Raw genomic sequence first — 17973 nt, 5'->3', positions numbered from 1 at the left:
CTCCCACATCATCAGGAACAGCGTGGACCATATTGAAGAGCAGCCTCACTCCTGGGGAGGCAGAGTCCGGTACAGAATTAGAAGATGGATGGTGATAATGAATGTCTTGGCCATGGCAGGGGCCAGAAGCAGGGCAAGAGAAGCTGGGAGTAGGCTTACACTGGGTCAAATACAGATGAAATGATGTCTAAGGCTTTTACCAATTTTAGGATTCTATAGCCATATGGGTCTTTTTGTATGAAATCCCAGAGCACCCAATAATTAATCAATTGAGACAATTCCATAATTACAAAAAAGTCCATTAATTTTCCATTGGCACCATTCCAATGAATAGCAAGAGTTTATGATGCTTTTTTTCTGTAGCAATGTCTGAGTTCCATGAAATCAAGTCGAGAAGTGAAATATGGAATTGTGTGCTTAAAAAAAAGATGTGCTACAAAGGCAAATCTGGCCTCAGTCCTGAATTCCATAGACAGCCCCTTATTGCTAACAGCTGTGCAGGTTTGGACAGCCCCACATTCTCTATATGTGAAGTAGCTAACACACAGAGATGGCTTTCTTGGATCTGCCTGATGTATTTGCATGTAAAGGTGACTGATTACACTCCTTCTGCAAAAAAAAAAAAAAGCTCATTCATTTAAAAAAAAAATTAAAAAAAAAAAGCTCATTCATTTTACTGTGTTTAAATGAATGAGCTTTTTGATAATATTTTTAGTTTTAGAATCTTGTAGTAAACAGTCTTTATGGCTACGTGTAAGTCCTCGATTCTAAGGAATCCCCCAACGCCAGCCCATTTAAAGATTAAGTGGTGAGAACAGAAGTAAATTGATTAAATATGGCTAATGTCTTCCTTGTTCTCTTGGTTGTTTTTGGTACTGTGCACAAATAATTGATGTAATAAGCCATCCTTCTTCATGTCAGGGAAAGGACAGCATGACTACCAAAGGCTCCCACATCTGTTTGCTTAACTCAGTCCTTCCTGGATGAAAAGGGGTGGAAGAAATAGCCGTGTTGTAGATCTCCATGAATTGCACCCCTGACTTGTACAGTGCACAACCTGGGCAGCCTTTTGGGCACTCTTAGGAAGAAAGTGTACCAGTCCCTGTGGCCAACATTATGTCTGTGATAGAAATTACTTTGCAGGTGAGGTGATTCGTATCCAGAAAAAGCTAAATGATTTGTTCATTAAAAAGGGAGAGAGCAGAAAATAGTCTAGGTCTTCTGATTCCTGTTCCAGCATTATCTTTTGACTAAACCCTCGGAGAAAAAGGAAACTTAATGAAGTATCACATATTAATATGATATGCAGTAAGGATGAGCACAAATTACTAAGTGACTGAAATATGACTTCGGACAACAGATGATCCTCTTTCAGGCTACAGTACAGGCTTAGTCCAGACACCGCCGGGGACATGCATCCCCCTTTACCTCAGAGAGGAAATTTTCTTTCAAGAAGAGGGAATGTTCTATTTTTCAACTATCCTTTTGCTCTATTGTAATTTTATATCCCCCAGCCTTGAGGCTGTACTGTAGATTACACTGTTTTGTTGATGTCAGAATTTAAAGTCAATCTGAGTTACATGAATATGAAAGAATTAACAAAACGTTGAGCAGAAGAAAGATGGAAGATAATTCAGTCCAATTTGATCGGTAAAATGACCCTTTCATTAAAGCATTTACCATAGGAGAGCTTGAAACCATTAATACTGATAATAATCAGGAAGGCTGTAAAAGTAGCTATTAATAATTTTAAACAAACATGAATCAAATGCTCATTTATTATATGGCATGGAGCTAAGTGCTTACATGCAGTATTTTATTCAGTCCTTTTGAGAAACCTGTCAGATAGAAACTATTATCCCTTCTTCATAAATGAGAAACTAAAGCAAAAAGTCGTGTGTATGTGTGGGGGTGGGTGGAGTGAGGGATTGGGAAAGTCATTTCTATTTAATCCACTTGTATTGAATATCTACCCATAATACATAGCAACTTTTTGTTTATTGCTGCATGGGACAAAGATGAATGAGACACAGTCCCCAGCTCAAGTGATTTGTAGTCTAGAGGGTTAAAGGGACATGCACATAATTACAGGACTGTGGATGTAATTTATTCACATTCTCAAAATCTCCCTTTATTATGGAAGATGGATGATCTGAATATAAAACTAAATGAACTGTAGTTATGCCTGATGATGGTTAAAAGAATAAGTCAAATTAATAAACCCATTAAAAACAAGTCTTAGAGAAAATTCCACTGGTGCTTCAAATAAAAGCATGCTAATAATTCCCCTTTACTCCACACACACACAAAGAAAAACAATGGAAACAAAAAGGTAAAATTTAGATGCTAATATTTTTTCAGTCATCTCCCATTCCATTACCCAAGCAAAGTTATTAAACAAATGGAAAGCAGACATAAAGAGGGATTTTGGAACGTACTAGCTTTGGAAAAACCAGTTTAGTCACCACACTGCCATATCACATATCCTCTAAAAGGTATGGGTTGAAGCTGATGGCTGATTATGGTCACGGAGCAACCTTGTTTGAGTGACTTGACCCTCTAAGTCTCAAAGAGGAGACTGAGGAGGAAAATGACTCCAGTATGAACTCTCTATTCCATTAGAATGTTTTGAGCCACAGGGCTTCCAGCTTAGAGCTGCATCTATCTGAAGGATATTACCAGTTTCTTAAATATCTAGGACAATCTTGGCATTGTTGTCTCAGGGCACTTACAGCTCCTAGACAGTCGAATAAGAGCCTGTCCACTGTGAATCGATCATCAGCAGTCCCAACCATCTTATTCCATTACCTCATTGCTTTTGATATTTACAGAGGGTGACAAAATTCTACAACATTTTAAATTGGATTACTTTAAAGCTGTTTAACTATTTGGGGAAAAAGCAAAGCACGTTGGTAAAAATATGGAGAACGCTGAAATGGGATTGTGATATGACTAGTGAACAGCAAGATAGTTTTCCCTTTAGGAGATAAAAAATTGGCAAACTCGCTAATTGCTTCAGCTAATGTATGCTGTCACAGCTATGCTTTTTATTCAGTTAGCTTGAATAATTAAAGTATATGTGCTTTATTTACATAATCTCAGTCATAACTGAGTAAGTGAAGTTTATTATAGTTAAGAGCAAGTAGCAGGAACGGCAGTTACTATTTTACACCAGTGGTTCTCAAACTGTGCTTTCCGGATTAGAAGCCCCAGCATCGCCTGGGAATATGTTAGAAATTACCAGGTCCTACCCTAGACCTACGGTTTCAGAAACCCTGAGGGTGGGGTTAGCAATATGCTTTAACAAGCCCTATAAGTGATTTAGATGTATGCTAAAGTTTGAGAACCACCGTTAACGCTCTCAAAGACCAAAAAGAGTAGATCAATCTGTGTAACTGGCTTGCAAAGACAATTAAATGGTTAAGCCATTGGATGCCTGGAATTCGGGTCCCAGTTATAATAAAAGCACTCACAGTCACATTTAGTAAATCTCTATGCTGGTCAAACAAATTATGTTTGCTGGTCAAACATAATTGTAGGCTGAATTTGACCCACTGACCCTTAGTTGGCAACTTTGGTTTTAAAAACATAAGTGTTTAGCAACACAGTTTTAGAAAAAGTTTTACAATTTTAAGACAGGTTTACCACAGTTTACAAAAAAGAAAATATTTTCCTTGTAGCTTACTATCCTGGCACCCACCTTGGAAGCTTATCTCATACCTCAAAACTTTTGAAGTTGTTGATGGCCAGCTGCTACTTCAACTGGTTGCCTGGTCTGATGATGATAAAGAAATGGAGGCAATTATGGCTCCTAGAGATCAATGACCATAGGCATGCGTGCAGTTGGTCCAATCAGGACGGGTTATATAATTTTTAAAGGTCAGTGGAAAATTTAATAAAGAAGAAGAAACATGTGTGCTCCATTGCCAAAAGTTCACTTATAAAACACAAGCTCAAGAAAAACATTAAGAATTCAAGATAGCGACAGCAGAGTAGAGCTTTGCTGAGGCGGGGTTCATGTGTGACAGCACAGATAGTGCACCTATGGAGTCGGTCTTGGATCCAATGATCTCTCTTTTAACTCCTCGGATACTATTTGCCTATATTACCTAAAAATGGAGAGGCAAAATCTAGGGAACGCTTACAGGAAGAACTAAAACAGATCAATTTTATACTAGGGGATATATGATGCACTTGGATGAAGCTTGAAAAAGATTCCAAAAATAGAATCGAATATTAGACAGGTATTGTAATTAATCTTAACATTCATTTCCAATAAGACTTTGCTCTTAGTTATATTTATATGTAGACGACCTTAAGTTGAAAATTTCATAGGGACAGGAACTCTGTTATACGTTTTTTTTTGTATTTTTTGAATTTTTAACATATTAAAATGTGTGTCTCTTCTTTTTCTCTAAGTTAATTTAATTTATTTATTTTTTATACAGCAGGTTTTATTAGTTATCTATTTTATACATATTGGTGTACATATGTCAATCCCAATCTCCTAATTAATACCACCACCACCACCACCACCCCCACTTTCCTCCCTTGGTGTCCATACGTTTGTTCTCTACATCTGTGGCTCTATTTCTGCCTTGAAAACCAGTTAATCTGTACCATTTTTCTACATTCCACATATATGTGTTAATATGCGATATTTTTCTCTTTCTGACTTACTTCACTCTGTATGACAGTCTTCAGGTCCATCCACATCTCTGCAAATGACCCAATTTCGTTCCTTTTTATGGCTGAGTAATATTCCATTGTATATATGTGCCACAATTTCTTTATCCTTTTGTCTGTCAATGGACATTTAGGTTGCTTCCATGACCAGACAATTGTAAATAGTGCTGCAATGACCATTGGGGTGCATGTGTCTTTTTGAATTATGGTTTTCTCTGGGTATATGCACAGTAGTGGGATTGCTGGGTCATATAGTAGTTCAATTTTTATTTTTTTAAGGAAGCTCCATACAGTTCTCCATAGTGGCTGTATCAATTTACATTCCTACCAGCAGTGCAGGAGGGTTCGCTTTTCTACACACCCTCTCCAGCATTTGCTGTTTGTAGATTTTCTGATGATGCCCATTCTAACCAGTGTGAGGTGATATCTCATTGTAGTTTTGATTTGCATTTCTCTAATAATTAGTGATATTGAGCAGCTTTTCATGTGCTTTTTGGCCATCTGTATGTCTTCTTTGGAGAAATGTCTGTTTAGGTCTTCTGCCCATTATTGGTTTGGGTTGTTTGTTTTTTTAATATTGAGCTTCATGGGCTGTTTATATATTTTGGAGATTAATCCTTTGTCTGTTGCTTCATGTGCAAATATTTTCCCCATTCTGAGGGTTGTCTTTTCATATTATTTATAGTTTCCTTTGCTGGGCAAAAGCTTTTAAGTTTCATTAGGACCCATTTGTTTATTTTTGTTTTTATTTCCATTACTCTAGGAGGTGAGTCAAAAAAGATCTTGCTGTGATTTATGTCAAAGAGAGTTTTCCTCTAAGAGTTTTATAGTGTCTGGCCTTACATTTAGGTCTTTAATCCATTTTGAGTTTATTTTTGTGTATGGTGTTAGGGAGTGTTCTAATTTCATTCTTTTGCATGTAGCTGTCCAGTTTTCCCAGCACCAATTATTGAAGAGACTGTCTTTTCTCCATTGTATATCCTTGCCTCCTTTGTCATAGATTAGTTGACCATAGGTGTGTGGGTTTATCTCTGGGCTTTCTATCCTGTTCCATTGATCTATATTTCTGTTTTTTTGCCAGTACCATATTGTCTTGAATACTGTAGCTTTGTAGTGTAGCCTAAGGTCAGGGAACCTTATTCCTCCAGCTCCATTTTTTTCCCTCAAGATTGCTTTGGCTACTCAGGGTCTTTTGTGTCTCCATACGAATTTTCAGATTTTTTGTTCTAGTTCTGTAAAAAGTGCCATTGGTAGTTAGATAGGGACTGCACTGAATCTGTAGATTGCTTTGGGGAGTATAGTCATTTTCACAATGTTGATTCTTCCAATCCAAGAACATGGTATATCTCTCCATCTGTTTGTATCATCTTTGATTTCTTTCATCAGTGTCTTATAGTTTTCTGAGTACAGGTCTTTTTCCTCCTTATGTAGGTTTATTCCTAGGTATTTTATTCTTTTTCTTGCTGAATGGGATTGTTTCCTTAATTTCTCTTTCTGATCTTTTGTTGTTAGTGTATAGGAATGCAAGAGATTTCTGTGCATTCACTTTGTATCCTGCTACTTTACCAAATTCATTGATTAGCTCTAGTATTTTTCTGGTGACATCTTTAGGATTCTCTCTGTATAGTATCATGTCACCTGCAAACAGTGACAGCTTTATTTCTTCTTTTCCAATTTGTATTCCTTTTATTTCTTTTTCTTCTCTGATTGCCGTGGCTAGGACTTCCAAAACTATGTTGAATAATAGTGGCAAGAGTGGACATACTTGTCTTGTTCCTGATTTTAGAGGAAATGCTTTCAGTTTTTCACCATTGAGAATGGTGTTTGCTGTGGGCTTGTCATAAACGGCCTTTATTATGTTGAGATAGGTTCCCTCTATGCCTACTTTCTGGAGAGTTTTTATCATAAATGGGTGTTGAATTTTGTCAAAAGCTTTTTCTGAATCTACTGAGATGATCATATGGTTTTTATTCTTCAATTTGTTAATATGGTGTATCACATTTATTGATTTGTGTATATTGAAGAATCCTTGCATCCCTAGGATAAATCCCTCTTGATCATGGTGTATGATCCTGTTTTTTTTTTAATTTTTTTTAAACGTTTCTTTTAATTAATTTATTTATTTTATATTTATTTTTGGCTGTGTTGGGTCTTCGTTTCTGTGCGAGGGCTTTCTCCAGTTGCGGCGAGCGGGGGCCACTCTTCATCACGGTGCGTGGGCTTCTCTGTCGCGGCCTCTCCCGTTGCAGAGCACAGCCTCCAGACGCGCAGGCTCAGTAGTTGTGGCTCACGGGCTTAGTTGCTCCGCAGCATGTGGGATCTTCCCAGACCAGGGCTCGAATCCGTGTTCCCTGCATTGGCAGGTGGATTCTTAACCACCGCCACCAGGGAAGCCCCTGTATGATCCTTTTAATGTGTTGCTGGATTCTGTTTGCTAGTATTTCGCTGAGGATTTTTGCATCTATATTCATTGGTGATATTGGTCTGTAATTTTCTTTTTCGTGGTATCTTTCTCTGGTTTTGGTATCAGAGTGATTGTGGCCTCATAGAATGAGTTTGGGAGTGTTCATTTCTCTGCAATTTTTTGGAAGAGTTTGAGAAGGATAGGTGTTAGCTCTTCTCTAAATGTTTGACATAATTCGCATGTGAAGCCATCTAGTCCTTGACTTTTGTTTGTTGGAAGATATTTAATCACAGTTTCAATTTCATTACTTGTGATTGGTCTGTTCATATTTTCTATTTCTTCCTGGTTCAGTCTTGTAAGGTTAAACCTTTCTAAGAATTTGTCCATTTCTTTTAGGTTGTCCATTTTACTGGCATAGAGTTGCTTGTAGTGGTCTCTTATGATGCTTTGTATTTCTGCGATGTCCATTGTAGCTTCTCCTTTTTCATTTCTAATTTTATTGATTTGAGTCCTCTCCCTCTTTTTCTTGATGAGTCTGGCTAAAGGTTTATCAATTTTGTTTAACTTCTCAAAGAACCAGCTTTTGGTTTTATTGATCTTTGCTATTTTTTTTGTTTCTATTTCATTTATTTCTTCTCTGATTTTTATGATTTCTTTCCTTCTACTAATTTTGGGTTTTGTTTGTTTTTCTTTTTCTAGTTCCTTTAGGTGTAAATTTAGATTGTTTATTTGAGTTTTTTCTTATTTCTTGAGGTAGGATTGTATTGTTATAAACTTCCCTCTTAGAACTGCTTTTGCTGCATCCCATAGGTTTTGGATCATTGTGTTTGCATTGTCATTTGTCTCTAGGTATTTTCTGATTTCCTCTTTGATTTCTTCAGTGATCTCTTGGTTATTTAGTACCATACTGTTTAGCCTCCATGTGTTTGTGATTTTTACATTTTTTCCCCTGTAAATGATTTCTAATCTCATAGCATTGTGGTCAGAAAAGATACTTGATATGATTTCAGTTTTCTTACATTTACCAAGGCTTGATTTGTGACCCAAGATGTGATCTACCCTGGAGAATGTTCTGTGTGCGCTTGAGAAGAACGTGTAATCTTCTGTTTTCAGATGGAATGTCCTATAAATATCAATTAACTCTATCTGGTCTATTGTGTCATTTAAAGTTTGTGTTTCCTTATTAATTTTCTGCCTGGATGATTTCCTCTTTTACAGCTGTTAGCATTTGCCTGATGTATTGAGGTGCTCCTATGCTGAGTGCATATATATTTATCATCGTTATATCTTTTTCTTGGATTGATCCCTTGATCATTATGTAGTGTCCTTCCTTGTCTCTTGTAACATTCTTTATTTTAAAGACTATTTTATCTGATATGAGTATTGCTACTCCAGCTTTCTTTTGATTTCCATTTGCATGGAATACCTTTCTCAATCCCCTCACTTTCAGTCTGTATGTGCCCTTAGGTCTGAAGTGGGTCTCTTGTAGACAGCATATATATGGGTCTTGTTTTTGTATCCATTCAGCGAGCCTGTGTCTTTTGGTTGGCGCATTTAATCCATTTACATTTAAGGTAATTATTGATATGTATGTTCCTATTACCATTTTCTTAATTGTTTTGGGTTTTTTTTTGTAGGTCCTTTTCTTCTCTTGTGTTTCCCACTTAGAGAAGTTCCTTTAGCATTTGTTGTCGAGTTGGTTTTGTGGTGCTGAATTCTCTTAGCTTCTGCTTGCCTGTAAAGCTTTTGATTTCTCCATGAAATCTGAATGAGATCCTTGCCAGGTAGAATAATCTTGGTTGTAGGTTCTTCCCTTTCATCACTTTAAATATATTGTGCCACTCCCTTCTGGCTTGTAGAGTTTCTGCTGAGAAATCAGCTGTTAACCTTATGGGAGTTCCCTTGTATGTTATTTGTCATTTTTCCCTTGTTGCTTTCAATAAGTTTTCTTTGCCTTTAATTTTTGTTAATTTGATTACTATGTGTCTCGGCATGTTTCTCCTTGGGTTTATCCTGCCTCAGACCCTCTGTGTTTCCTGGATTTGGGTGGCTATTTTCTTTCCCATGTTAGGGAAGTTTTCAACTATAATCTCTTCAAATATTTTCTCAGGTCCTTTCTCTCTCTCTTCTCCTTCTGGGACCCCTATAATGCAAACGTTGGTGTGTTTAATGTCTCAAAGGTCCCTTAGGCTATCTTCATTTCCTTTCGTTCTTTTTTCTTTATTCTGTTCCACAGCAGTGAATTCCACGGTTCTGTCTTCCAGGTCACTTATCCGTTCTTCTGCCTCAGTCTGCTATTGATTCCCTCTAGTGTATTTTTCATTTTAGTTATTGTATTGTTCATCCCTCTTTGTTCTTTAATTCTTCCAGGTATTTGTTCTTTAATTCTTCTAGGTCTTTGTTAAACATTTCTTGCATCTTCTCGATCTTTGCCTCCATTCTTATTCCGAGGTCCTGGATCATCTTCATTATCATTATTCTGAATTCTTTTTCTGTAAGATTGACTATCTCCACTTCATTTAGTTGTTTTTCTGGGTTTTTTTCTTGTTCCTTCATCTGTTACATAGTCCTCTGCCTTTTCATTTTGTCTATCTTTCTGTGAATGTGGTTTTCATTCCACAGGCTGCGAACTGTTCTTCTTGCTTCTGCTGTCTGCCCTCTGGTGGATGAGGCTATCTCAGAACTCTCTTATTCTTAATTCTTTCTGTGGCGTGATTGATATCAACCTAGAATGTATTATACTGAGAAAGGCATTTGATAACCAAATCTTCCAAATGAATAATTTAGAAATTTTGGAAGCTTATACAAACTTTTTCACATCACGTGGGTACTGCAAACATCACTGATGGAGTTAATGCATGTTCCGTATTTCCTAAATTATCCCCAAAATATGACTTCTGGGGAAAAAAAACAATGTCAAGAGACCACCTCAGATTTAGGCAGAGTAGGTACTTGGCTACTTAACGGGGTTTAGAGGAACACGTTCCAAAGTCTTCCTTTTACCTCAGTGTGAGACAGGGCTTTGCATGTTGCCTGAAATTTCTTTTCTTGTGGAACCACTAACTTGATCAAGGTATTACATTGTCAACAAACACATGCTCTTGACTTCATACTGTGTCAGAGCAAAACATTACTTCAGAACTGAGCAAACTGCAGATTTCACAATAACATCACTTGCTCTTAGAACAAAATCCAAACATGTTTTGAAGGTTTAAGGACATTTTTAAAAGTATGCTTCTCCTACCTTTCCATCCTATTTCACATCATTCTACCACTTGTGGATCATTCTCTGGACACACTGTCCTGCAACAGGTGGAGCTGTGTTCTCCCATGACTCTTCACCTAATTGACTTTTATTTGACCTTCAAACCTAAGCAGAAAAATATCTGAGAGAGGCCTTCCCTGACTTTCCTATCTAATATGCTAATATTAATATTTAACTAATATCCCACCGTATGGACCAACCCTAATCACTTTCCATTAGTTCCATGGTTACCTTCTTCTTGGCAGTCATTGTAATCAGCAATCCTCTCTCATTTTTAATTAGTTATTTATTTAGGTTATTTATTTATCCTTTTTAGAATATAAACTCCTTTAAGGCAGGGACCTACTGTCTTGTATATATCTCCATATCCTTAATGTCTATGATAGTGTCTGGCCCACAGTAGACAATGAACATATAGTGACAAGTGCTGAATGAAATATAGAAAAATATATTTGAGTGGTTCTTTGGTTCTATCTCCTTTCACTAACTCAAAAATATATTTGAGTTAGTGAAAGAGACAGGGGACTGGAAATCATGGAAAGAAAAGCTGGAGAGAAGGAGACTTCCTGAGGCTATGCATAATCTAGTTGAGGACCCTCCATAAGGAGGTCTTGATGCAGAAGCAGGGAACAGGCAGATGCTAGGACCTCAGGAAAGAAGGAGCTGCAGAAACGGAAATTGAGAGGGAACTAAAATGCTTGATCCCCCTCACAATACTTTCATGGGTACAGTTTTATTAAAATCTGACAATATTGTTAATTCCCTGGCAGTCCAGTGGTTAGGACTTCCACTACAGGGGGCATGGGTTCAATCCATGGTCTGTGAATTAAGATCCTCAAGCCTCATGGCACAGCACCCCCCCACACACAAAAAAAATCTGACAATATTTATGAGAAAGCATTCCCAAAATACAGTCTTATTCTAAGAGTTCTGGTAATTTACTTTCTTAAGAATTGTGCAAAGCAAGCAACACCCTATTTTGAAGACTGGAAAACTAAAAATCTAATGTGCTGACTGAGGTTTGCAAATCAACAACAAAGTCAGGTTTTTGCTGAGGCTCACAGATCTAGAAATCCTTAGCAGTTTGGGCCTGAAGTTATTTTCCAGAAGAAAATACTTGGTCAGGGTTAAATTTTAAAAGTAGAAGTCATTCTTCATCTACCTTCTTTATGCTCAGTTATGACTTTTTTTTAAAGTACTTTGAGGAGAAGTTTTCCTTGTTTAGTCACAACTTGGAAGAATTTTATTTTTAGTTTTGACCTAAATCAAATAATGTTGAACCATAGCATTTTCCTCTTTAAGCTGGAGGGGGAAGGGAGCAATAATTTTCCCTATTTTAAGAAACCTGAACTCTATTTGCACTCAGAAAAACAACACTCTCAATAACCTGAACATGCAAACTTCAAAACTTGGCATTGTGGAAGAGTCTGATTAACAAAAAAAGCAAGCAAAGTCAAATCCAATGAAAAACTGTCTCATATTTTAAAGTCACCCAGATTTAAATAGAATGTCTTGCATTGAGAGGGGCCACAATTTCCTCCATTAAAAAATGTTATCTCCATTTATAATGGTTCAGTGAATGGTAATGTAACTAGAAGATATGGTTTAGGATGCCATAAAGATGGCTGTATAAATCAGAACACTAGTTAAGGTGTCTGATAGCACTCACCAGAAAGCAGTCTCCAAGTACCTTCTCCATCCCTTTCCCATGAGCAACAGGTGATAATTCAGAAATCATTTTGTAGTTATTTTGAATCCAAAAGTCTGACTTCAACTATCAGAATCCTAAAATTAACACTACATTGCTTGGCATTTGGAAAAACCTACTCAAAATACATGTAATTTATTATCTCAGGGTTGGGACTTCTTCCAGGAATCAGTGATTGTTTTTTAAAATTTCTCTTTGTTTTGATAGTCAGTTTATAAATTAATACTCTATGTACACAACTGGAAATAGCAAAAGAGTGAAGGTAACTTAGAGTCACATATCATGAGAGTTCCCTCCTCAGTAACTGAGAATAGAATAGGGTACTACAATTTGTTGAACTAAATGGAATACTTTTTAAGAAACTTAATCAATATGAGAGAATATTCCTTTCCTGGTTGATTGTAAACTTACTGTGAGTCTCTATAAGTTGATCCCAGGCCATTATGATAGTAAAATTATTCAGAACTCAGACCTCAGCATTAAATAAAGGGGATTTGAGTCTCAACTGTACCACTTATATGCTATGTGAATTTGGGAAGATTACTCTAGAAGCCTAGATTTCTTCATCTGAAAATCGGGTTGATAAAAATCCCTAAGTCCTAAAAATCTGAAAAAATAATAAAATAGCCAATGTTATAAAGTGCTTAACATAGGTTCTAGCACATGACAGAATACTCATACACTAATGGTGAGACCAGTAAAAAGTGACTGAGGTAGTATTGCTGGTAGTAGAAGCAACAATGGTAGTAAGAGAAAAACACTTCATATCATTAATTATAATATATAATGTAGTTACAGAATAATCTAGATTTTCTTCAAAGTTACACTATATAAAGATATCTCTTATTTTGAATATTTCAGGGATATCATTTGACTGAAGTAAATTATATATTTAAAAGGCATTTTAGGTATTTTTTGTATCATGGTCTATTGACCATATTTCACTATAAGCTTATTGTTTTTCTGATTCATAAGGAAGGATTCTTTGTCATATCCTGTTAGCAAAACAGTTTCCAAAAGAAGGGATAAGAAATAGGTAAAACATGCCTCATCTCCTATAAGAGATGTAAGGATGAATAAAATATACTCCCTGCTATCAAGAGAAGTTCAATCCATAGAGTATAGGGTGATAAAGAAATACAGATGCAATGAAGAAGTGCAAATCAATACGTGTCTTAAAAGAGAAACACAAAATGCAGCAGAGTTAAAAGGAGAAAAATAGGCTTAATTGGTGGAATCAAGAAAGAATTCATGAAGGAGTAGAATGTGAGGTGTATTTTGAAAGACTGAGCAAGGAAGTAGCATGTTGGGAGACAAACCTCCATGAATCTCTTACACTTCTGCATGTCTTGTGGGCACTGACTGCTTTTGTTCTAGATCATTCTCTCCAAGAGTTAAGTTTTGCAAACAGCTTTGGGGGATATAGTCTCTCCCTATGGATCATAAGACAGGTTTGTTTGCTTTCCAGTAAAATAAAGATATTGTCTCCCATTGGGGCAAGGGCCAGACAGGTTTGCTTGCAGCCCATTATAAAAGATGTGGGTGTCCCAAACTTGGAGTTCTTCAGGTATGGTGCAAATCCACTGTGTATGCAGCAAACAAAACTTAATTGTAAATAGAAAATTACTATTAGAAAATTAATCAACCTAGATGTTGTCTTATAACATATAAGATTATATCTGATGTAGGAACAAATGGGAATTTAAAGAATATATTATCATTTAGTAGAACACTGTATAAACTTCACGTTGCATTATTTTCTTTATACATTCTAGTTATTTGACCTTAAGCAATTTTAATAACAGTGATAAATAATTAAAACGTACATTGAAGGTATCATTTTAAACTAAAAGTTATTTAAAATATTTTTTTTCAAATTATATTTGCCCATAGAACAAATGATACACTAGCACTGCACATGGTAAAACAAATATTTATTTGGTAAAACAAAAAATATATATATATACACACACACACATATATATAGTATTATAACCAAACACTTATTTAGCCTTAGTAAATATTATATTGTGCCCTGAATCTAAAATCAAAGTTCTCTAGAACTAACAGTGATGGATGACAGACATTTCAAGTTAACAATGTCAAAAGGGCATGTTGGTAGAATTCCAGCAAGGGAGGCATGAGGGAGGAATGAATGGAATGAAAGGAGGGGAGGTCTTTGACAGTCTGTCTCCCCCAGTCTACATAGTTCCCTGGGCAGTTAGTTACTAGAGGAACCTGTCAGGTATTTACATTGACATCTCATTCTTAAGAAGAGATGAGAAAATAGTAATAAAGGCATTACTGCCAATAGCTGGCAAAATTTTTATTTCCTAAGATATTTAAATCACACTCTCTTTAATGATTGGTTCTTTTTATTGTCAGTCTTTTTTAAACCATATTTATTTAGCATGACTCAGACTCTGTGTTCATGGTAGTCTGGGGGGAAACTTGAGGGAAATTCAAATATTGTTTCTATGCTGCCTGGTAAGCCATTCAGCCAAGAGTCACAAAACCCAAGTAATGACCACAACTCTCCATACCTGCAGTCTCCAATTTCTTCACTAAGTGATTTTTTTCATTTGCCAATCATCAAAAATAAGATCATGAGGCAGTTCAAGATAACTGTATAGGAAGATCCTGAACTCACCTTCTCCCACAGACACAACAAATATACAGTTATGTATGAAACAAATCCCTCTGAAAAATCCTGAGAACTAGATGAACACTTGCTCTAAAAGTAAGTATAAAAGGGCCACAGGGAGATGTGTAGGAGAGGCAGAGACACACGCTTATCAAAACCCACCCCAGCTGTAGCAACTCACAATCTGGAGAGATGTCAAACATAAATAAATACACACATATATAAAATGGAGTTTCTCCCCCACATCAGTCAACTGAACCCTTGGGCCCTGTACCTGAAAGATGAGCTCCAAAATGTCTGGCTTTGAAAACCAATGTGTCTTATGTTCAGGAGAAACATAAGGTTATAGAGAACAAAGATTCTGCTTTTAAAGGGCTCACACAGAGACCCATTTGCCCCAGGACCCAGCACAAAAAGCAGCAACTTGAAAAGAACCAAGACCTTATGTGAAGGAGAGATTCACTTACTAATAAAGCATCTGCCAGAGGGGTAGAAATCCCCTGGTTCACTCTCCAGGAACAGAAAACTGACTGATGCCATTAGTACGGACTCCCTCAGTGTTGCTGGCATTGACACTGGTGGGCGCCATTTTTGCCATCTCACTCTAACCTGATAAAGGTGGTAGGTGAGCAGCCCCTGCCCCCCACCTGCACCCATTGCACCTGACAGTGATAGCTGCAAAAGGCAAACAGCCCGCCCCCATCATGCCACTTGTGTGACACCACCATAACCAATGGGCAAGGAGACTTGCCCCTACCAATGTCATACACACAACCTGTCAGAGCCAACAGGCACACACAGCCCAAACAGGGGACACCCCATTGATCACCAGGCTTAGCTGGAGCATGTTTCTGTACCCCATGAGGCTGAAATAAGTGGAGAGAGATAATTTGAGAGACAACCAAAAACTACATCAACGTTAAACAATAAGGTTCATCTCCTACACAGGGCTACCGCTCCAACACAGGGAGAGATGGCTGTTTTGTATAATGCACAAAAACAAACACAGAGAATCAAGCAAAATTGAGAAACAGAAGAAAGTGTTCCAAATGAAGAAACAAGATAAACCACAGGGGGGAAAAAAAAAAAAACCCTTAATAAAATGGAGATAAGTAATTTACCTGATAAAGAATTCAAGATAACGGTCATAACAATGCTCACGGGGAAGAAACAATCAAGATGGCAGAAGGCAGAGGAGTAAGAAGTGGAGATTACCATCCTCCCCACAAATACATCAGAAACACATCTACATGTAGAACAACTACTACAGAACACCTACTGAACGCTGGCAGAAGACCTCAGACTTCACAAAAGGCAAGAAACTCCTCATGAACCTGGGTAGGGTAAAAGAAAAAAGAAAAAACAGAGACAAAAGAATAGGGACAGGACCTGCACCTCTGGGAGGGAGCTGTGAAGGAGGAAAAGTTTCCACACACTAAGAAGACCCTTCACTGGTGGAGACAGGGGGGTGGCAGGGGGGAAGCTTCGGAGTCACAGAGGAGAGTGCAACAACAGGAGTGCAGAGACAGATTCCCGCACAGAGGATCAGTGACAACCAGCACTCACCAGCCTGAGAGGCCTCTCTGCTCACCCGCTGGGGCGAGTGGGGGCTGGGAACTGAGGCTTGGGCTTCGGAGTTCAGATCTCAGGGAGAGGACTGGGGTTGGCTGCGTAAACACAGCCTGAAGGGGGCTAGTGCACCACAGCTAGCCGGGAGGGAGTCCAGGAAAAACTCTGGAACTATCTAAGAGGCAAGAGACCATTGTTTCAGGGTAAGTGAGGTGAGGGGATTCAGAGAACCGCCTAAACGAGCTCCAGAGACAGGCGTGAGCTGCAGCTATCAGCACGGACACCAGAGATGGACAAGAAACGCTAAGACTGCTGCTGCAACCACCAAGAAGCCTGTGTGCAAGCACAGATCACTATCCACACCTCCCCTCCCCAGAGCCTGCGGAGGTCACCACTGCCAGGGTCCCGTGATCCAGGGACAACTTCCCCAGGAGAACACACGGCACACCTCAGACTGTTGCAACGTCATGCTGGCCTCTGCCACTGAAGGATCACCCAGCATTCTGTACCCTCCCTCACAATGGCCTGAGTGAGCTAGAGCCACCTAATCAGCTGCTACTTTAACCCCGTCCTGTCTGAGCAAAAACAGATGCCCTCATGTGACCTACACACAGTGGCAGGGCCAAATCCAAACTGAACCCCAGGAGCTGTGTGAACAAAGAAGGGAAAGGGAAATTTCTCCCAGCAGCCTCAAGAGCAGCGGATTAAATCTCCACAATCAACTTGATGTACCTTACATCTGTGGAATACCTGAATAGACAATGAATCATCCCAAAATTGAGGTGGTGGATTTTGGGGGCAACTGTAGACTTGGGGTGTGCTTTCCGCATCTAATTTGTTTCTGGTTTTATGTTTATCTTAGTTTAGTATTTAGAGTTTATTATCATTGGTAGATTTGTTTATTGACTTGGTTGCTTTCTTCCATTTTTTTAATATATAGATTTTTTTTCCTTTTTCTTTTTGTGAGTGTGTATGGGTATGCTTCTTTGTGTGATTTTGTCTGTATAGCTTTGCTTTGACCATTTGTCTTAGGGTTCTGTCTTTTTTTTTTTTTAACTATTGTTTTAGTGCTTGTTATCATTAGTGAATTTGTTTTTTGGTTTGGCTGATCTCTTCTTTCTTTCTTTCTTTCTTTCTTTCTTTTATTACTTTTTAACTATTTTATTTTTATTAATATTTTTATTTTAATAACTTTATTTTATTTTTTTCTTTCTTTCCTTCATTTTTTCTCCCTTTTCTTCTGATCCGTGTGGCTGACAGGGTCTTGGCGCTCTGGCTGGTGTCAGGCCTGTGCCTCTGAGTTGGCAGAGCTAAGTTCAAGACATTGGTCCACCAGAGACCTCCCGGCTCCACATAATATCAAACGGCAAAGGCTCTCCCAGAGATCTCCAACTCAACACTAAGACCCAGCTCCACTCAATGACCAGCAAGCTACAGTGCTGGAAACCCTATGCCAAAAAACTAACAAGACAGGAACCCAACCCCACCCATTAGCAGAGGCTGTCTAAAATCATAATAAGTCTACAGACACCCCAAAACGCAGCACCCAAACAAAGACAATATCCAGACTCATCCACGAGAACACAGGGACCAGTGCCCTCCACCAAGAAGCCTACACAACCCACTGAACCAACTTTAGCCACTGTGGGCAGACACCAAAAAAAAAATGGGAACTATGAACCTACAGCCTGCGAAAA

The sequence above is a fragment of the Balaenoptera ricei genome, chromosome 4 (assembly GCF_028023285.1).
Source record: "Balaenoptera ricei isolate mBalRic1 chromosome 4, mBalRic1.hap2, whole genome shotgun sequence".
In the NCBI taxonomy this organism is placed as follows: domain Eukaryota; kingdom Metazoa; phylum Chordata; class Mammalia; order Artiodactyla; family Balaenopteridae; genus Balaenoptera; species Balaenoptera ricei.
The sequence above is the reverse complement of the archived record's forward strand: the minus strand, read 5'-3'. Positions refer to the sequence as shown.